The sequence below is a fragment of the Coregonus clupeaformis genome, chromosome 37, assembly GCF_020615455.1.
Source record: "Coregonus clupeaformis isolate EN_2021a chromosome 37, ASM2061545v1, whole genome shotgun sequence".
NCBI classification, from domain to species: domain Eukaryota; kingdom Metazoa; phylum Chordata; class Actinopteri; order Salmoniformes; family Salmonidae; genus Coregonus; species Coregonus clupeaformis.
This window is the reverse complement of record NC_059228.1, coordinates 3,442,057-3,464,190: the sequence shown is the minus strand read 5'-3', so window position 1 is coordinate 3,464,190 and position 22,134 is coordinate 3,442,057. Positions and strand designations below refer to the sequence as shown.

The window sequence follows — 22,134 nt, the reverse complement described above, 5'->3', positions numbered from 1 at the left end:
CAGATGTCTAGGATGACAACGGGATGCTGTCTTTTGTGTCTAATCATGGTGTGTTTGTGCGAGTGTGTCTTGAAGTGGGTATTTATTTGTGTTGGTGTGTACGGTGGGAGCAGGGGTGTTTATATGTAGTTAGCTACACCCAAAGATAGACCGTTGAATGGAGGAGCAGGGCTGTGCCCCACTGCAGCAGAACAAACCATCCTGTCCTCTAACACACCCAGCCTCTGTCATCAGTCCCTGTGTGTGTGTGTGTGCGCGTGTCCTCTGCCTCATTGTTTATCCTGCTATATGCTTTTGTATTCATTTTATTGGACTCTTTACTGTACAGTACATTGGATGGATGAGGAATTGATGTAGGCTAGATTTGTGGGTGAAAAATAGACAGATAAATAAAAGATTGATGTCAGGCTCAGCCTAGAGCTATGCCAATCCTCCTGTGTCCGTAGAACTGCTGTGACAAAGGAGCAATGCATTTCATTCGAAATAGAGGCCAAGCCCTAGTTCTCCTCTAGAGTCTGTTTCTGCTCTGTCATCATCATCCTCGCTTGTATCATGATTTTCAAAAGCTTTAGAGTGGGTAGTGTAAGGTACAGTATATGTTTGCAATGTGAACTGTACAGTATCTGTTTTGTGGACAGTATATTCCTGTAAGAGTGATAGTAAAAAAAAATATATTTTATTTTTATTTAATGGTTTATACAAAAGTGATGTGTGTGACCTTAAAGTCTTATTCACACTGCAGTCTGAACAGCCAAAAATGCACATGGAATCGGATATTACAAGCCACATTTCAAACCACCTTTGTAGGTGGTTTGGAATCAGATATAAATCTGATTGCTGGCCATGCGACTTGTGTCTAAACGATCAAATCAGATTTATTTGCCTTCAAGCGGTTTTTAGACTTTTATTTGGCATATCTTGTTGCAGGCATTGTTGTCACCTTAGCTTGCTACATAACTTATGAGTAATAGGAAGCACGATAACCAATCAGCCTACACCACTGCGTACACACCCATTGTTACTTTGACAACTAGCGTAGCCATGTCAGCAAATGACTGCTGTCTGAACACACACAAATCCGATTTGGTCATTTGTAAATTGCTGTTTGGACAGCCAGTATTCCAAAACGGATTTGAAAATCTAAACTGATTTGTGCATTAAGGCCTGCAGTGTCAACAAGGCTTAAGTGACAGTGTTCAGTTTGTGCAGGTAGAAGTAGCATGTCAATAAATGTGTTCACCTTACAGACCAGAAAGCGTATATTTGATCTTATATTTTATATTAAATAATTGTTTATCAACATTCCCTATCAGCATGTTTATTTCTCTGTAGGTTTTGCCAAATGCATACTAGTATGAAAACAGTTCACTTTCTCTGCCTGTTCATTCCACATATAACCTCTCATCAGAATAATTGGTTGACTCTCTAAATTTGGCATAGGATGGAAAATCCAGTCCTTAATCAAGGTATCATCCTTAATTCATGAAGTCTCACGCAAATCCTTTTATTATAAATCCTTTTTGTGAATCTTAGTCAAAAGAAATTTCCCTCCAAAATTAGATGGTTTCAAGATTACAAGACCAATCCAGGACTCTCTACATAGTTTATATCCCCTAATCCTGTGGCTCAGACTGTGTGTGTGTGTGTGTGTGTGTGTGTGTGAGTGTGTGTGTGTGTGTTGCTCATGGTCTTAAAGAAGTAGAGGCAACAAAGGTGTCCCGCGAAGTAATGGAATGGAAATAATGCTATTAATAACGTTTTATTTGGAATCAAGTTGTTGTTGCAATCAATGTAAATGTGACTTGGATCAATGTGGTCCTGTGTGCCTCAGTTGGTAAAAGCATTGCGCTAGCAACACCAAGGTTGTGCGTTCAATTCCCTCAGGGATCACATACATAATGAAAATGCATGCACTCAGTGTTTGGATAAAAGCATCTGCTAAGTTGCACATTTAGAGCATATTGTAACTTGAGTAGTTTCGATCGCAATAACCACTCAGCCTGTAGGAAGATCGGAAAGATATGGTCCACTAAAATCGGTCTTTATTGTGTATACGGTCCCGCTTTTAAAAAAGTGTAACTTATGATGGCTTCATAAACCACTCATAAAGGCTTCATAAGCACTACATAAATGGGTCACAAATAATCTCTAACCGTATGTCATGCTCTATAAAGGATTCATAAATGTAGCATAACCATGTGAAATAACTAGCAATGTCAAATGTGACATAACCCGGCAGGTAGCTTAGTGGTTAAGAGCGTTGTGCCAGTAACCGAAAGGTCGCTGGTTCTAATCCCCGAGCCGACTAGGTTAAAAATCTGCCGATGTGCCCTTGAGCAAGGCACTTACCCCTAATTGCTCCTGTAAGTCGTTCTGGATAAGAGCGTCTGCTAAATGACTAACATGTAAATGTGAATGTAAATGTTGACATAAACCAGTGCTTTTTAAAAGGTGACATAAGTACTGCTTAATAAAGGCTTTATAAATCATATAAAATTGAGGCTTCACAAAGCTACTTGAGGCGATCCATAGATCCATAACCTTGTCTATTCAACTCCCCCCCAAAATATAGGATGGCACAACAATGTTTAAGACATTAATTACATCTCAGCTGGTAGAGCACGGCGCTTGTAACGCCAAGGTAGTGGGTTCGATCCCCGGGACCACCCATACACAAAAATGTATGCACGCATGACTGTAAGTCGCTTTGGATAAAAGCATCTGCTAAATGGCATATTATATTATTATTATTATATTATACATTAAAGATGACAGGCAAAGGTTTCCCTGATTGTTTAAACCTTTGTTTATACATCAGCTAAATACATCATGGGCCCATTTCAACCAACAGACAGAATTAACCGCTGTGCTGCAGGTTAGCGCTGAATTTCTTAAAACGCTACTAACGGGAGATTACATGCACCTATGGGTTAAAACAAACTTGCTTGCAACCAAAAATCCACAAGAATAAACCAGCAGATCAGTTGATCTCTCGTTACCGTGGGAAGTGATTATGATACCAAACAGCTGCGTCTAGGTTCTCTACTCCAGCCCCCAATTAAATTTCGACATGGGAACATTGAAAATCGGAAGGCTGGTAATTGATTTAAAATAGCCTACTTATTGTAAGAATAGGATTATATTTCCTACAAACATTTAATATTGAATGTCAACATAATTAGAATATAATGTGTCATTTGAAATAACTTGATGAGACTCCAATTTAATTAACACATATTTAGTCATTCACAATTGGCTTGATTTAGTTACACATTTTACATATGGACAGTTCAGGGATATTTTATTTTCCCCTCTTGATTAGAAATTACCATAGACCTTCTGTATTAAGACAAGTTGTTCTTATTGGATTAAATAAATTATAAATTATAAAGTGAGTACACCAACATGAAAGGTAAATTGCCACAGTAGATTTGCCATGGTAAACGAGGAAATACTTTATTTCAGTTGTACAGAATTATTGTAAAGACAAATCCTTGGTCTGACAAAAAAAGGTTTAATTTACACCGATGATAATACCCACCAGAGGGCGCAAATGTCTTCAAAGATGTTCACAGCAACCAGGACAAAATAATAACACTGATATCAATTTGAGGGAGAAGCAATACAGCGGCCAATGATGGTTGCAATTTAGATCAACTGGGTGATTTTAGATTTTAGATTACCCAGTGTTAGTACGCTGGCCAATGCTGGTTGCAATTGACCCCATACAATGATCTGCAATAATATTTTGGTCAGAGTAGGCTATAGTATGTATTCTAGATATAACACTATGAGAAGCATGACCAGCTGTCAACATGCTCCTTTGGAAATTATGTCATTTGAGGGCATTGTGAAAATTCCATAATCTGAAAAAACTATTTTGCCCTCTGATGGGTATTATCATCGGAACAAATTAATCCTGCTTTTTTAGCAGACTAAGGGTGATCTTTTTTTTTTGTTGTCATTTAGCGGATGCTCTTATCCAGAGCGACTTACAGTTAGTGAGTGCTGATTTTTTTTTTTCATACTCTACAATTGATCTACAATTGATTTTTTCAATCATTCTGTACTACTGAAATAAAGTATTTCCTCATTGACAACGGCAAATCTACGGTGGCAATTTACCTGACAACTTGTATAAATGGAAAACAACTGTTGATGTAGCCCTTACAAAAAAAGATTGCACTCTAACTGCAGTTACACTGGGAAATTACTGCAGTAAAAAAATCAGTGTTATTTTGGATGCAGTATTTGCAGCATACTGCAGTTATACTGCAGTGTACTGCAGTTATACTGCACTCTGACTGCATTCTTTTTTCGTAAAGGAGCCTAGTCTTATGTTTTTTTTGTTTACAATTTATGTAATCCATTAACTACAACTTGTTTTTAAAAAGAAACCTGTCTTTAAAAAGTATGGCCATTTCTTATCAAGATCGGCAGGAAAATATCCCTGGACTGTCCATATTTCAAATGATGTATTGTAACTAAATCAAGTCAATCGTAATCTATCTTCTTTTAATCAAATGGAGTCTTATAAAGTTATTCAAATAGCACATATTATATTATTTTGCCATTGAAGGTGAAACGTTTGAATAAAATATAGGCCTACTACTTCTATATTCTAGGCCTACTGCTTCTAGTATTTTTGCATTCATCAGCCTTACAGTTTCCGATACACCTGATAGGTCAATCTCATTTTGCCCCGGGGGCTGCATTCGGTCTTCAACGAGGTCCGGAGGGCCACACTGAAAATAGGTTATACAATATTTAATCGCTGTCAAAATTGGAAAACAAATAGTCCTCTATCCATCGTTTTGGAAATGTTTGATGATCCCTGACTGCCTAGGTTTCATTTAGGTGATCATTAGCAAGCTGGACACAGTCAAGATTTGGTTTTAGTTATTTTAAAGTATATTGAGTTTGTTTAAATGTATATATAAAACATTTTTTTAACGTTATGATTTTTTAAAACTCAAACCTCCCGCGGGCTGGATTGGACCCCTTCGGCCAGCAGGCCATATATTTGACACCCCTGACCTAGACGCAGCTGTCTAGAAGTATAATCACTTGACATGGTAACAATGAGAGATCAACTGATCTTCTGGTTTATTCTTGTGGGTCTTTGGTTGCAAGCAAGTTTGTTTTAACATGCAGGTGCATGTAATCTCCCTTTAGTAACGTTTTAAGAAATCCAACGTTAACCTACAGGTGCGTGTTAATTTCTGCCTATTCGTTGCAATCGACCAATCAGAACGTTTTAGATTTGATCCAGCTATTCCAGACAGGAAATAACCTGGTGCTGGGATTTCAAAGTAGGTTTTACTTTTTACTTGTGCTGCACTGTGCGACTGCTACCATCAGCAGTCTGTCAGATTTATGCTGCAGAATTAGAAGAAAAGACTGTGTTCTCCATCTAGCTAACAATAATTAATCTCCTGAAACAACACTACTGTTTACAGTGATCTTTATTTATGGACAGTGCTAAAGCAGTGAGAGTATTTCCAACGCAATTTCGCCAGGAGAGATCGGCCTTGTCCGAATACACCTGTTCTAAATAGTATACTTTTTGGGTATGCGAAAATATAACTTTTTATAGTATGTGAAATGTCAAAAATGTTGTATGCTTTAAATGTCAGGATGTCATACTCATTTTGGCTTTTCAGCCAGTAGAATTTTCTGCACACTATTGAGGAAGAGAATAGTCTATTCACACTTACGTGTGTTTGACAACAGCTGATAATCAGAATAGGGCTCTATACAAATTAACGAGTTCAATTGAACATTAGTTGACGCCTTTGCTTACCGCATACGTTTGTACTAAACAGTACGTTCTAAATAGTATGTAGTACTATTAGTGCACAGTATGTCGTTTTAGTAAGTAGTAGGCAAGACACATTTTGGACAAAAAACACTTGAGCTAGCTAACTTTTGCTAGCTAGCTAATGTTATAGCTACCCATCTAGCCATTAACCTTGTGTTCACAGTACATTTGGCAGAAAGGGTCTAGCTATATGGTAAGATTCAATCAGAAATACCATAGCCGAATTGTGTTCATGGATAGTGTTAGTTAGCCAGAGCCAGCTCTGGTAGTTTGTTGTCACTTATTAAACATCCTAAGTATTTTATATTTTTTGCGGTCAACTTAAAGGATTGCTGTAGATCATGAGTTATTATTTACATTTTTCCTATTGCCATTATTAAATTTTTTCCACTTACATTTTCCCACAAGTATTCTGATTTTTTTTTTTAGCAAGGGGGCATTGAGTTTTCAGTATTGGTCAGGTATATCAGGAGATAATCTGCAAATAAGTTTAGTTTATATTCATGTTTATTAATACTGATACCTGTTACGTTTGGGTCCTGCCTAATTCTTTCTGCAAGCAGTTTAATTGCCAGTGTAAACAGGAAGGGGGAGAGAGGACATGTCTTGTGACCCTTTCTAAAGCAATTTAATCAGATAATGTATTATTTGTGTATATTTTTGCTTTAGGACATTTATATAATATTTGTATTACATTTATTATTTCAGCTGAAAAGTTAAAAGCTTCCAAAGTTTTTAATAGAAAAGGCCATTCAAGACGGTCGAAAGCCTTTATAAATCTATATCTTGTTTTTTAGCGTTTTGTATTCAACTGAAACATATTCTTGTATTTGTTTGTAAGTATCTATTTTTATAAACGCTGTTTGATTGTTATGTATCAAGTCTGGTAAGACTTTTGCCATTCTATTGCTTATGACCTTTGTTATTATTTTATTGTCACTATTTATTAAACTTATGGGTCTGTAATCAGCAGGGGACTCTCCAGATTTTACAAAAAAAACTACCAAATGTTCTCATCCATCTACACACAATACACCATAATGACAGAGTGAAAACATGTTTTTAGAAATCTTTGCAAATGTATTGAAAATGAAATACAGAAGTATCTCATTTACTTAAATATTCACACCCATGAGCCAATACACGTTTTACTCACCTTTGGCAGTGATTACAGCTGTGAGACTTTCTTGGTAAGTCTCTAAGAGCTTTGCACACCTGGATTGTACAATATTTGCACATTATTCTTTAAAAAGATATTTGCTAGACAGCCATTTTCAAGTCTTGCCATAGATTTTCAAGCCTATTTAAGTTAAAACTGTAACTAGGCTACTCAGGAACATTCAATGTAATCTTGGTAAGCAACTCCTTGTGTTTTAGGTTATTGTCCTGATGAAAGGTGAATTTGTCTCACAGTGTCTGTTGGAAAGCACACTAAACCAGGTTTCCTCTAGGATTTTTCCTATGCTTAGCTTTATTCTGTTTCTTTTTATCCTAAAAAAACATAGTCCTTGCCAATGACAAGCATACACATAACATGATGCAGCCACCACCATGCTTGAAAATATGAAGAGTGGCACTCAGTGATGTTTTGTGTTGGATTTTCCCCAAACATAACACTTTGAATTCAGGACAAAAAGTGAATTGCTTTGCCACATTATTAGCAGTTTTACTTTAGTGCCTTATTGCAAACAGGATGCATGTTTTGGAATATTTATATTCTGTAAAGGCTTCCTTCTTTTCACTCTGTCATTTAGGTTAGTATTGTGGAGTAACTACAATGTTGTTGATCCATCCTCAGTTTTCTCCTATCACAGCCATTCAACTCAGTAACAGTTTTAAAGTCACCATTGGCCTCATGGTGAAATCCATGAGTGATTTTCTTAATCTCTGGTTACTGAGTTAAAAAGGACGCCTGAATCTTTGTAGTGACTGGGTGTATTGATACACCGTCCAAAGTGTAATTAATAACTTCACCATGGTCAAAGGGATATTCAATGTCAATATATTTTTTTTTACCCATCTACACTATAGGTGCTCTTACAAGGCATTGGAAAACCTCCCTGGTCTTTGTGGTTGAATCTGTGTTTGAAATTCACTGCTCGACTGAGGGACCTTACAGATAATTGTATAGTTGAAGTCAGAAGTTTACATACACCTTAGCCAAATACATTTTAAACTCAGTTTTTCACAATTCCTGACATTTAATCATAGTAAAAATTCCCTGTCTCAGGTCAGTTAGGATCACCACTTTATTTTAAGACTGTGAAATGTCAGAATAATAGTAGAGAGAATGATTTATTTCAGCTTTTATTTATTTCATCACATTCCCAGTGGGTCAGAAGTTTACATACACTCAATTAGTATTTGGTAGCATTGCCTTTAAATTGTTTAACTTGGGTCAAACGTTTTGGGTAGCCTTCCACAAGATTCCCACAATAAATTGGGTGAATTTTGGCCCATTCCTTTTGACAGAGCTGGTGTAACTGAGTCAGGTTTGTAGGCCTCCTTGCTCGCACATGCTTTTTCAGTTCTGCCCACACATTTTCTATAGGATTGAGGTCAGGGCTTTGTGATGGCCACTCCAATACCTTGACTTTGTTGTCCTTAAGCCATTTTGCCACAACTTTGGAAGTATGCTTGGGGTCATTGTCCATTTGGAAGACCCATTTGTGACCAAGCTTTAACTTCCTGAGTGATGTCTTGAGATGTTGCTTCAATATATCCACATAATTTTCCTTCCTCATGATGCCATGTATTTTGTGAAGTGCACCAGTCCCTCCTGCAGCAAAGCACCCCCACAGCATGATGCTGCCACCCCCATGCTTCACGGTTGGGATGGTGTTCTTCGGCTTGCAAGCCACCCCCTTTTTCCTCCAAACATAACGATGGTCATTATGGCCAAACAGTTCTATTTTTGTTTCATCAGACCAGAGGACATTTCTCCAAAAAGTACGATCTTTATCCCTATGTGCAGTTGCAAACCGTAGTCTGGCTTTTTTATGGCGGTTTTGGAGCAGTGGCTTCTTCCTTGCTGAGCGGCCTTTCAGGTTATGTCGATATGGGACTCATTTTACTGTGGATATAGATACTTTTGTACCTGTTTCCTCCAGCATCTTTACAAGGACCTTTGTTGTTGTTCTGGGATTGATTTGCACTTTTCGCACCAAAGTACGTTCATCTCTAGGAGACAGAATGCGTCTCCTTCCTGAGCGGTATGACGGCTGCGTGGTCCCATGGTGTTTATACTTGCGTACTATTGTTTGTACAGATGAACGTGGTACCTTCAGGCGTTTGGAAATTGCTCCCAAGGATGAACCACACTTGTGGAGGTCTACAATCTATTTAGTGTCAACTTAGTGTATGTAAACTTCTGACCCACTGGAATTGTGATACAGTGAATTATAAGTGAAATAATCTGTCTGTAAACAATTGTTGGAAAATGTACTTGTGTCATGCACAAAGTAGATGTCCTAACCGACTTGCCAAAACTATAGTTTGTTAATAAGACATTTGTGGAGTGGTTGAAAAACAAGTTTTAATGACTCCAACCTAAGACTCCAAACTTCCGACTTCAACTGTATGTGTGGGGTACAGGGATGTAGCTCAGTTGGTAGAGCATGGCGTTTGCAACGCCAGGGTTGTGGGTTCGATTCCCACGGGGGGCCAGTATGAAAAATAAAAAAAGTATATATGCACTCACTAACTGTAAGTCGCTCTGGATAAGAGCGTCTGCTAAATGACTAAAATGTAAATGTACAGAGATGAGGTAGTCATTCAAAATCATGGTAAACACTATTATTCCACAGAGTGTGTCCATGTGACTTGTTAAGCAGATTTTTACTCCTGAACTTATTTAGGCTTGCCATAACAAAGGGGTTGAACGCTTATAGACTCAAGATATTTCAGCTTTTAATTTCTAATGAATTAGTAAAAATGTCTAAAAACATAATTCCACTGTCACGTCTACTCCCTCTCCCCTTCTCCGGCGCTCGACATCGCCGGTCTACTAACCACCGGTCCTGGCCACCCACCTTTACGCACACATTGCAACCATCATTACGCACACCTGCGTCTCATCATCAGTCACAGCTGGACTTCATTACTCCTTTGATTACTTACCCTTTATATAGCACTCTTTTGTTATCAGTCATCAGGTAGTATTGTTTATGTTTCCATGTCAGACGCGGCGTTTGTTTTGTATCGCGCCATGTTTATTATTATGAAACTCACTAACCTGCTTCCTGACTTCCTGTGTCTACGTTATATCCACTTTGACATGGGGTATTGTGTGTAGGCCTGGACTTCATTCACAATCTCAATTCAATCCATTTTAAAGTTCAGGCTGTAACACAAGAAAATGTGGAAAAGGTCAAAGGGTGTGAATTATTTCTGAAGGCACTGTGTGTTGTCATTTGTGTAAATAGGGGCGCTACTTTGTCCCAAAATGATAAATATAATTATATGGGAAAGCTGTTCATTCCTGGTGCTTTTCTCTGCACTAATGTTTTAACAGTCTCTAGTATACATGTTTTGGTGATCTCTGTTTTTCGTGAATATTTTTTGGTCTGCTGATAATTGCTTCAGGGTTGTTGAGTCTAAGAAGGCTGTAGGATCAGTCCAACTGTTTAATTCTGATTTATGTTGATTTTCATAGCTGTTAAAATTGTAATTAATTGCGTTGTTTCTGATTTAATACATTTGTCTTTATCTTTTAAAATTTTAACTGGTTTGGAGTGTATTTGTTTTGTGAGAGCTGTGAGATATTTACCAGGTTTATTTAATGAAGTCTAAAGGAGCATTATTATGAGCATGCTAGCTGTTCTGGTAGACTTCCAGTCATTGGGCTAAAGCTAGTTAGCAATGGCTCACAAAACTACCTCCAACTCCCTTTACACTGCACACAGAGACAAACATGGTTTCCAAGATGTCATCTGACTCTGGGTAGGTAGAACATTGCTTAATTGCCAAAACCTCACACTATCCCTTTAAAGACATGCTCTGGGACTTTGAATTGTGCTAAACTACGTCAGTATTTTTTCAACCTCCCGCTTTGGGCTGGATGTGTCCATCCATTCAACCTGGTATTCTGTTTTAGAATGCTCCTGCAGCTGGCTCGCCATACCTGGCTCGCCATTTTGCCTACTGAGGGAATCTCCACATAATTTGGTAATGTACTGCAAGCTTGGCCCATGTGGGCCAGCCCCCTAGCTATTCAAATTCCAGCCAATGAGCTTCAGCCCCTCGCCATTTGAGTGCCTGCTATCAAGATGCACCTGAATCTTCAATTGATGAGAGACAGACAGTAGCTAACGGAGTCGACCGAGTCAAAGCATGGATTGTGTAAACAATTGCCATTCTTTTTAACATGTGAGGGGGGTCTCAGATGGTTGGGGGGCAGCTCTCAGGAACTGTTGGGGGATCTTGGATGGTTGGTGGCCTGGTGGTTTGGAGCTTGATCCGGTGGCCGATAGGTCGCTGGTCCGGCTCCCCGATTTGACTTGGTGGGAGATCTGTTTGACGTGACCCTGGGCGGGGTGCTTGACCCTGGTTGCTCCTATGAGTCTCTGGATGGGAGTGTCTGCTAGATGACTGAATGTAATGTAAATGTTGAGCGTCTTCACTGCAGGGATATTGTATTTTTTATATTCAATAAAAATATGTATATACACTGCTCCAAAAAATTAATGGAACACTTAAACAACACAATGTAACTCCAAGTCAATCACACTTCTGTGAAATCAAACTGTCCACTTAGGAAGCAACACTGATTGACAATACATTTCACATGTTGTTGTGCAAATGGAATAGACAACAGGTGGAAATTATAGGCAATTAGCAAGACACCCCCAATAAAGGAGTGGTTCTGCAGGTGGTGACCACAGACCACTTCTCAGTTCCTATGCTTCCTGGATGATGTTTTGGTCACTTTTGAATGCTGGCGGTGCTTTCACTCTAGTGGTAGCATGAGACGGAGTCTACAACCCACACAAGTGGCTCAGGTAGTGCAGCTCATCCAGGATGGCACATCAATGCGAGCTGTGGCAAGAAGGTTTGCTGTGTCTGTCAGCGTAGTGTCCAGAGCATGGAGGCGCTACCAGGACACAGGCCAGTACATCAGGAGACGTGGAGGAGGCCGTAGGAGGGCAACAGCCCAGCAGCAGGACTGCTACCTCCGCCTTTGTGCAAGGAGGAGCAGGAGGAGCACTGCCAGAGCCCTGCAAAATGACCTCCAGCAGGCCACAAATGTGCATGTGTCTGCTCAAACGGTCAGAAACAGACTCCATGAGGGTGGTATGAGGGCCCTACATCCACAGGTGGGGGTTGTGCTTACAGCCCAACACCGTGCAGGACGTTTGGCATTTGCCAGAGAACACCAAGATTGGAAAATTCGCCACTGGCGCCCTGTGTTCTTCACAGATGAAAGCAGGTTCACACTGAGCACATGTGACAGACGTGACAGAGTCTGGAGACGCCGTGGAGAACGTTCTACTGCCTGCAACATCCTCCAGCATGACCGGTTTGGTGGTGGGTCAGTCATGGTGTGGGGTGGCATTTCTTTGGGGGGCCGCACAGCCCTCCATGTGCTCGCCAGAGGTAGCCTGACTGCCATTAGGTACCGAGATGAGATCCTCAGACCCCTTGTGAGACCATATGCTGGTGCGGTTGGCCCTGGGTTCCTCCTAATGAAAGATGAAATGCTAGACCTCATGTGGCTGGAGTGTGTCAGCAGTTCCTGCAAGAGGAAGGCATTGATGCTATGGACCGCCCGTTCCCCAGACCTGAATCCAATTGAGCACATCTGGGACATCATATCTCGCTCCATCCACCAACGCCACGTTGCACCACAGACTGTCCAGGAGTTGGCGGATGCTTTAGTCCAGGTCTGGGAGGAGATCCATCAGGAGACCATCCGCCACCTCATCAGGAGCATGCCCAGGCTTTGTAGGGAAGTCATACAGGCACGTGGAGGCCATACACACTACTGAGCCTCATTTTGACTTGTTTTAAGGACATTACATCAAAGTTGGATCAGCCTTTAGTGTGGTTTTCCACTTTAATTTTGAGGGTGACTCCATATCCAGACCTCCATGGGTTGATACATTTGATTTCCATTGATAATTTTTGTGTGATTTTGTTGTCAGCACATTCAACTATGTAAAGAAAAAAGTATTTAATAAGATTCTTTCATTCATTCAGATCTAGGATGTGTTATTTTAGTGTTCCCTTAATTTTTTTGAGCAGTGTATATATATATATATATATATATATGTGTGTATAAAATGTCAGTGGAAATTACAAACTTTAGAATGCTTTTTCAAACTCAAATACACTACAAGTTTACATTTTTACTGTGCAGGAATATTATCAGCAACAAAAGTGATCAAATTAAGATCCTACATCTGTAGTGTTATTAATGAACACTGATTTACGAACTGATGAAATCTAACAACATCGCTGTTTGTTAGTTGAGCTAGCTAGTTAGCTATAGCCAGAGCCAAGTATTTAGAAACACGAAAAAGCTAGCTTATCATATTTGATTAATCTGATTTAAAAAAAAAAAGTAAAATACTCCACATAGTAGATATGTAGATAATGCAAATATTCTACTGATAAAGTTACAGGATTAGCAGTACCCATTCATAACTTCTGTAATACTTTGTATTTCTTATCATTTACTATTAGTAGCTTCCCATATTGACAATCAACTTATACATGGGTTGCACCTAATTATTTATATACTGTACACACCATTGGTTGTTGCCATTGTTATCATTGATCTACAGATGCTGCAGCAAATTGATTTCCGACTGATGGTTAATGCTCAGTCTTTCTGAATGGGGCTAATTACTTTTTTTAATTTTTTATTATTACTATAATTTTTTTGTACTTTTTACCCCTTTTCCCGCCCAATTGGTAGTTACAGTGTTGTCCAATCGCAGCATCACCTGTATGGGCTCAGGAGAGGTGAAGGTCGAGAGCCATGCATACTCCGAAACACGACCATGCCAAGCCGCACTGCTTCTTGACACACTGCTCGTTTAACCCGGAAGCCAGCCGCACCAATGTGTCGGAGGAAACACCGTACAACTGACAACCTGTCACCCTAGACCCACTTCAATTTGCTTACTGCCCCAATAGATCCACAGACAATGCAATCGCCATCACATTGTACACTGCCCTATCCCATCTGGACAAGAGGAATACCTATGTAAGAATGCTGTTCATTGACTATAGGTCAGCATTCAACACCATAGTACCCTCCAAGCTCATCATTCAGCTCGAGGCCTTGGGTCTGAACCCCGCCCTGTGCAACTGGGTCCTGGACTTCCTGACTGGCCGCCCCCAGGTGGTGAAGGTAGGAAACAACACCTCCACTTCGCTGATCCTCAGCACTGGTGCCCCACAAGGGTGCGGTCTCCCCAACGCATTACCGGGGGCAAACTACCCCCCCTCCAGGACACCTAAAGCACCCAATATCACAGGAAGGCCAAAAAGATAATCAAGTACATCAACCACCCGAGCCACTGCCTGTTCACCCCACTATCATCCAGAAGGCGAGGTCAGTACAGGTGCATCAAAGCTGGGACCGAGAGAATGAAAAACAGCTTCTATCTCAAGGCCATCAGACTGTTAAATAGCCATCACTAGCAAATTAGAGGCTGCTGCCTATAGACATAGACTAGAAATCACTGGCCACTTTAAGAAATGGAACACTAGTCACTTTAATAATGTTTACATATCTTGCATTACTCATCTCATATGTATATACTGTATTCTATACTCTTCTACTGTATCTTAGTCCATGCCGCTCTGTCATTACTCGTCCATATATGTATATATTCTTAATTCCATTCCTTACTTAGATTTGTGTGTATTGAGTATACAGTATGTTGTGAAATTGTTAGATATTACTGCACTGTCGGAGCTAGAAGCACTTCGCTACACATGTGTATGTGACCAATACAATTTGATTTGACCAAAGTCAGTGTGCATGTGCCTGGCCTACCACAAGGAGTCGCTAGAGCGTGATGGGACAAGGACATCCCGGCCAGCCAAACCCTTCACTAACCCAGACGACGCTGAGCCAATTATGCGCCGCCTCATGGGTCTCCCAGTCGCGCGATAGCCTGGGATCAAACCCAGGTTTTTAGTGGCGCCTCTAGCACTGTGATGTAGTGCCTTAGACTGCTGCGCCACTCGGGAGGCCTAATGACTGTTTCATCAAAATTACACTATAGTGGCCTGGAAATACAATGACATTGCTAAAGTAGACAAATAATTGGTAGAAAACGACTTTGCTATCATTATGATGTCGTCAAGCTTACTTTAGAGAGATGGCAGTTGCCATGAGCTAGCAGTTAGTCAGAAATAGCTAGCAATGCTAACGTTAGATAGCTAATATTTCAGTGCTCTTCCCTCAATCTTAGCTAGCTAGCTAAAGTTATACTGCATCTAAAGTCAATCTGGCGTCATCACAATGATGACCAAAGCATGTCCTACTAATAATTTGCCTCCTTTTCAAATGTCACTGTGTTTCCGAGCCACAGTAATTCACTTTAGAATAAATCTTCATCAGCACCTATTGAGACTGCATTGAGTAGAATGCTCAGCTGAGCATCAGTCCTAAAATTAACGTTCAAAACAATATTGTGACGAAACGTGCAACCCATGAATGCAACGTGCAACCCATGAACCGAGAATGCGGGAGCAGATGATGACACAGTACAAGGTGCATTTGTGCTCAGCATAGCAAAATGTCAATGGATATTTCATAGGCCTAATTTCTTATAAAATGCAGAACTTGTAAACAGAACTCCCTTTCCCACTGTAATACATGTATATTCAACAGCATGTATAAACAATATTCAATATCATTCCAGTAGCCTATGAAACCTTTTGTTTTGTTTTTGCACGGTAGCCAATCCTGTTACACCTGTATAACTGTGCCACTTATGGATTCTTAAATGGGTCCTCCTGAAACATGTAACTAACATATTGACATTTGTGTTTGTGCGAATTTGTTATTTATGAAGTTACTTCCAAGAAAATAACATTGTCTGTGTGAATAGTATTTACATTTATACATATTTTACATAATGTCCTTTTTGCTCGAAGATGGCAACTCCTATACAGGTACCTCCTAGCCGAGGCCACAGGAAGGAAGGCCACAGGAAGGTCAGGGTGTGGTGATATGGGACTGGAGGGTCATGACTGCTGATGTCCTTCTCCTGGGGATAAAAAAGCATATACAAAATGTATTTAGCACACAGTTCACTAGGTACAGACCACACCTTCAACATAGTAAGAATAAGATTTTATTGGAAGGGAATGGGGGTGGAGGTACAGTAGCTTGGTGATGGGGAGCGTGATTCACGGTAGGTAGGGGTGTGGTTGTTCGTAGCACCCTGGAGAGCGAGTGCCCTTGGTGTAGGGGTGAGGTTGTCCGTAGGCAGGGCTGGCTCCAGGCATAAGCGACATAAGCGGTCGCCAAATAAAATTTAATACACAAGGTGCAAGTTCGAAATTTGGCGTCAGCAATTTTGTCTTGTTATGTCATCACTGACAGTCACTCAATTAGCCATGTCAGCTAACAATTTTTAGATTGGTAAGTTAGTCTAGCCAGCTATCTAAACTTGTGTTAATCATGGCCGAATACCGACCGGGTGCATAGGGGCCATGACTCCAGGGGGCCCATTGATTTTGTTAGTCATTCTCACTTAACATGGCATAAGTCATTGCAAAATGTGTAGAATAGCAGGAAATTAGCTTTAAAACTCCAAAATATCTCTCCAACCCATGACAAAATGGGTAAAATTGCATGATATTTGTTGTAAAATTGCAAAATGTTGTGTAGAACTGCAGAAAACTTGTTTTAAAACTGCAACATTTTCTATATATACCCCATGGCAATTGCAGGAAATTAACTTTAGAACAAAAAATGTTCTCTTCGCCGTCAAGAGGGGGGCCACAAAAATGTTTTGCCTGCGAGGTGGGGGGGCTCTTGGTGTAGGGACGAGGTTGTCTTTAGGGCGCTGAAGAGCGGGTACTCTTGGTGTAGGGACAAGGTTGTCTTTAGGACGCTGAAGAGCGGGTACTCTTGGTGGAGGGGCGTGGTTGTCTTTAGGACGCTGAAGAGCGGGTACTCTTGGTGGAGGGGCGTGGTTGTCTTTAGGACGCTGAAGAGCGGGTACTCTTGGTAGAGGGGCGTGGTTGTCTTTAGGACGCTGAAGAGCGGGTACTCTTGGTGTAGGGACGAGGTTGTCTTTAGGACGCTGAAGAGCGGGTACTCTTGGTGGAGGGGCGTGGTTGTCTTTAGGACGCTGAAGAGCGGGTACTCTTGGTGTAGGGACGAGGTTGTCTTTAGGACGCTGAAGAGCGGGTACTCTTGGTGGAGGGACGGTGTTGACTGTGGGTGCAGAAGGAGCGGGTTGCTCTTGAAGTTGGAGGCTTGGTGATTCAGTCATGGAGTGGTCATGGAGGAGTGATGGGATCAGGTGGGGATTGGGACTTTAGGTGTTTGGGGAAGGAGTCCTGTTTGAGGCAGCTGGCTTGTGCAGTGCAGACCCCCATCGGAACCTGCAATAAGGATAGAGAGCAGTAGAACAAAAGGGAGGAGACGGGAGGTGGTGGGATCGCAGGAAGCAAACACACAGGTCAGGGGTGGAACAGGTGAGTATAAATGCAGCTAATGATTAGGTAGAGGGGAAAAACTGATTTGGAGATGAGGTGGCGGAGATGGAGCCAATGGCGGGAGGTGATATGGACGGTTTCTGTGATGAAGAGGGGGTTGTGAGGCACTGCATTTTGTGATAGCCGGAGGTTGAAGAGGTTGGTCAGAGGTTAGTAGGGGCTGAGGAAAGATGGAAGGCGAAACAGGAAGACGGAAGTTTTGCCGAGCTGATCTGTCTTGCTTCTTTTGAGGGTGCAGATGAGGGAGTCTTGAGATTAATAGGTGATGTCGGAGATGCAGGGGTGACGGGCAGGATTGAAGGAGTTGGAAGCAGAGGCAAATTCAGGAATCCGAAGACGCGAGGAGGAACATGGTGAGGATATCTGCGATGAGAGTAAGGGGGTGTGGAGGAAGGACCGGTATTATTTTTTACCTTTTGAGGAGATTGTGGACTAGAGATGGCAGGGCAAGGGGCACCAGTGAGGAGTTTCACAAAGAAATCGATGCCGTCGGGGTAAACTTAGAAGGTGGACGTGCGCATGGAGAGAGAGGAATGGGTATGGGTGATGAAGCTGGTGATGGTGACAGAGGGGAAGGGGCTGTTGTAGTTGTTGTGGAAAGAGTGGAAGCATCTCCAGGATTTCCAGTAGGAAGAGAGGGTCTGGGGAGTGAGACTAAGGAGGATGGTTCGTTTGGATTGGGCGATCAGGAGGAGGAGGGAAGGGTTCAGGTGAAAATCATTTCCGAAAATGCAGGACCTAGAGTCAGGTGCAGGTTGGAGTCTGGAGCCAAGGTCCTGAATTTCTGGAAAATAAAACGAAAAAGGGTGTCAGCGATTGAGTTGTGGTGTCTGGGTTTGTGAGCGGTGGTGATGATGAACTGTTGGGTGACAGAAATCCAGGTAAGTCTGCGAAGGAACGACATGATGGAGAGGGAGTTGGATCGGCTATTGTTGATGATATGGACTACGACAAGATTGTCTGAGTGGATAAGGACACTTTTCTGGGACCATTCGTGTCTCCACAGGGAGGCGGCGATGATGATGGGGTATAGTTCATGAAGTGCTGAGGAGGGTTCAAGGGAGTCAAGAAAGGAGTCAAGAAAGGCGGACTCCGGAGGCTACTTAGAGGAGAACCATCTCCCTCCGAAGCCGAGGGAAGGGGCAGCGCTGGTGAAGAGCTGAAGGTCTTTGGGTGAGGAGATGTGGTTGTCATAGAAGAATGTGATACTGTTCCAGTTGGTGAGGAGGAGATGCCAGGGGCGTAGTTCCATTCGACAGGGGTCATTCAAGGTGATGTTGTGGTGGAGGGAAGGAATGGAAGATGATAGGCCAGTAGGTTGGAGATGAAGGAGCAACCCTGGGGGATGTTATGCATGGCGTAGTTGAGGTGGCTGAGGAGGGAGAGAAGCTGTTGTTTGTTGCAGTGGGGGCTTTTGGAGGTGGTTGGAGGTGGTTGGAGATGATGACGTGGTGCGGTTGAGTATGTCCGGAGGTAGTGAGGTTTGGAAGGAGACTGTGTTGAGGGTGATGCCTAGAAATTCTAGGGAGGTGGATGGACCTTCTGTTTTCTCCAGAGACAGGGGGATGCCGATGGAGTTGAAAGCTGATGTGACGGTGTTGAAACCTTGTGCATGAGGGGATGATGGGTAGTCGACGGCCAGGAAGTCGTACAGGAGGTGGAGGACGTTTGGCAGTTTGTAATTGTTGGTCAGGATCCAGCAGAGTGCTTCCAAAAGGGAGTCAAGGAGCCTGGATAGTAAAGTAGAACTGGCCCTTCCAGCAGACCCCAAAAAGATGCCCAAATTCCAGGGCCAGAGGAAGGACCTTGAAGGCACTGATGATATTAGCTTTGGTGAGCTAAGCACCACATCTCGCAAGCTTGATCATAGAAATGGCGTGGTTGACTGTGTGGAACTCTAAAGAGAAGGCTTGGCTTGGGATGATGCTGTTGATACAAGGGATGTGGCTGTTGCGGGGGCAGAGAGGTCGATAATGAGTAATTTCTTTCAGTAGTACTTACGTGTTGCTATCCCTATGGGGCTGATCCTGTAGATGGGGAAGGGTGGTGATGAGAAGGGGCCGATCATTAAGCTTTCTTTGATCTTCTTAGCAAGAAGGGTTTCCACTGATGCGTGATCTGTGCTTGCGGTATGGATGTTGTGGCATGTGAAGGATGATGATGGCAGAGTGATGAGACTGGGGGAGAAACCATGAGTGAGGCATTTGAGGAGGAACTGAATGAAGGGGGTATTGAGGTAAGATGAGAGTTTGGCTGGATGTTGATGGGGTTAGAGAGGTGGTTTGTCGGTCATAATTGCTTGGATTTGAAGGGGTTGTGGGTATCAAGGTTGCGGGGGCAGGTATGACCGGTGTAGGCCATGGCACAGATGGAGAAGACATGGAGCAACTTGCAGGAGGAAGCATTGCAGCGGAGTGCATTAAAGTTATTGCACACTATGCGGCCCCCAGAGAACTTGATGGGACGCCCTTGTTGGTTGATGTCAGTCCATAGGAGCGGATTGGGGACCTGATTGATCAGGGGGCTGGAAGGGCCAGACGGGGGTTCTGGTGTGGTGTGGAGAGGAAGTCTTTGGAGCGTGGCTGGAACAGCGAGTGCCGGGGTGGGAGGAGAAGTTGCAGAGGGGGCACAGAACACCTGGGAGCTTGGCGGTGTTCCTGCAATATAGCTTGTTATCGATAGTACCCAAGTAGGTGCCTTCATTGAGCTGTTGCACCCGGCTGGCGGCCGCGACGGAGAACAGGTGGTAGGAATGGAAGGCGGAGCCGCCGAACTGGGCAGCCAGGTTGAGGATGATTGTGAAGTAGTCGTCCAGGGAAAGGCTGTACAGGGAAAAAGCATGGGCAAACTCTAAGGAAGTGAGGATCCTTGGTTGCTGAGAGCTTGGAGAGGAGGGGTGACCTATGGCAGAGCTGGACCTAGAGCCATGGGAGGGTAGGAGCAGGCCAGCTAGATTGATGTTGTTATCATTAATGATCTGCTGGTGGAGGGCAGGTGAGACTGGAGATGGTCTGGATAGGGAGTGGTTGCGGCGTTGGACGGAGACGAGGGAGTAGGCTGTCGATGGAGCGGACGCTGGGGTGGGGTTAACGTCTACGGGGCCAGCCGACATGGATGGTGCCTGTGGAAGGAAGGGGGCGGAAATAGGGAGGTTGGGGGCCGAGAGATAATCCATCCCCCATACAGAGCTTGGATTAGGCAGGGGATGGAGAGAGGGGGGGAAGGGTGAAGCATCTGGTTGCATCTGCCATGCCCATTAGTTAGAAAAGAGGATTGGTAGATGGGAAGATCGGGTTAGGGGGGACGCTGGGGTTACATTGGGGAAAGAGAAAAAGCATCCATCCCCAAGCCATGGCTGTGATTAGGCAGGGGATAGAGAGGGAGGGAAGGCTGCATCCATACCCGTTAAGGCTTCCGCATGCTTCGGTTCGGCTGGCGCCTAGGCGAACTTGGATAGGTAAGCCGAACAAGTGTGTTCGCACACTCCCTTAAAAGACCATTGCTTGAAAAAATAGTACTGTTTGCCCATCTTGAGACACCGTAGCCAGTATACACTTCCTCATAACTCAAGAAATCTGTCATTCATTTTGAAGTTTTTGCAGAGGAGATCTTAGTGGCGCAATATTACATCTAACTAAGATGTTTGGTGCAGTGCTGCTCAAGATGAGCATGAAAACAAGTCATCTATTGTTGAATGACAACAAACACTTCATTGAAGAATCCCTACTGTTGACCAGTGACCGACCAAGGGCTGTAGACTTCGGCTACCAGAATTCGTCTTGCCTCGAGAATGTTTTTTGTTTTCATGAACAGCAGAAAAAAAACCTTGCTGAAGACCAATATGAACAAAAACATCACAACATGTCGTCGTAATATATGCACAAACTGTTCCAAACTGTTTCAAATGGAAAGCGTGAGGACGCTCTTATAAAACCATTTACATACATCTACGTATGGGTGTGCAAGTTGTATATTATTATTATTATTTATTTTTTCTCCATTGTTACTTTATCATCTCTAGTAACCCAGTATACTTTTCCTCACCAATTCCTCCTTTAGACTAGTGTTCTATTCATACAGGGGTTTAGATATTTACACAAGCTGTTCTATTTAACAGAATATTCGGGAATAATACTATTTTCTTTCATATCTCCATACAGAATCCCTATATAACGTTATAAATCTTTAGTTATTCACATCCACATCACAGCAACGACCACAGCGCAGCAGCCTGAGAGGTACACATATCTTTAATATCGAGGAAATCAGTGTCTGGGGGCTGTTATCCTCTCAAATCTTTCAATGGCTTCTCCTGTCAGTGCTCACTACCTGTAGATCGATGGGCGGTGTTGGACAGAACCCCTAGATAACGTTATAGATCTAAAAACTCAGCTTACAGAACTGGTTGGGGTATTTATTATTTTCCCTATATAACTATACCCACACCACTCCATGTGCATCTATGCACCATATGTATCTTCAACGGTTCTAGCCTCCCAGAGACAGTGGTCCCAGACCACATAGACAATTCAGAAATGCCTATAGACTGCCACTTCCTATAAAACTAAATAACACCCCGTATTCAAAAACACCTTGTGTTATTTGTAGTGGCTGCAGACCAC

General features: G+C 42.4%; 1 protein-coding gene across 2 annotated transcripts in view; it reads left to right on the top strand.

Moving 5' to 3' along the window:
- The window catches only part of LOC121553184 (actin-binding LIM protein 1), a 124,452-nt gene that overhangs the window by 492 nt on the left and 101,826 nt on the right, over positions 1-22,134 (top strand). The window lies entirely within an intron of this gene.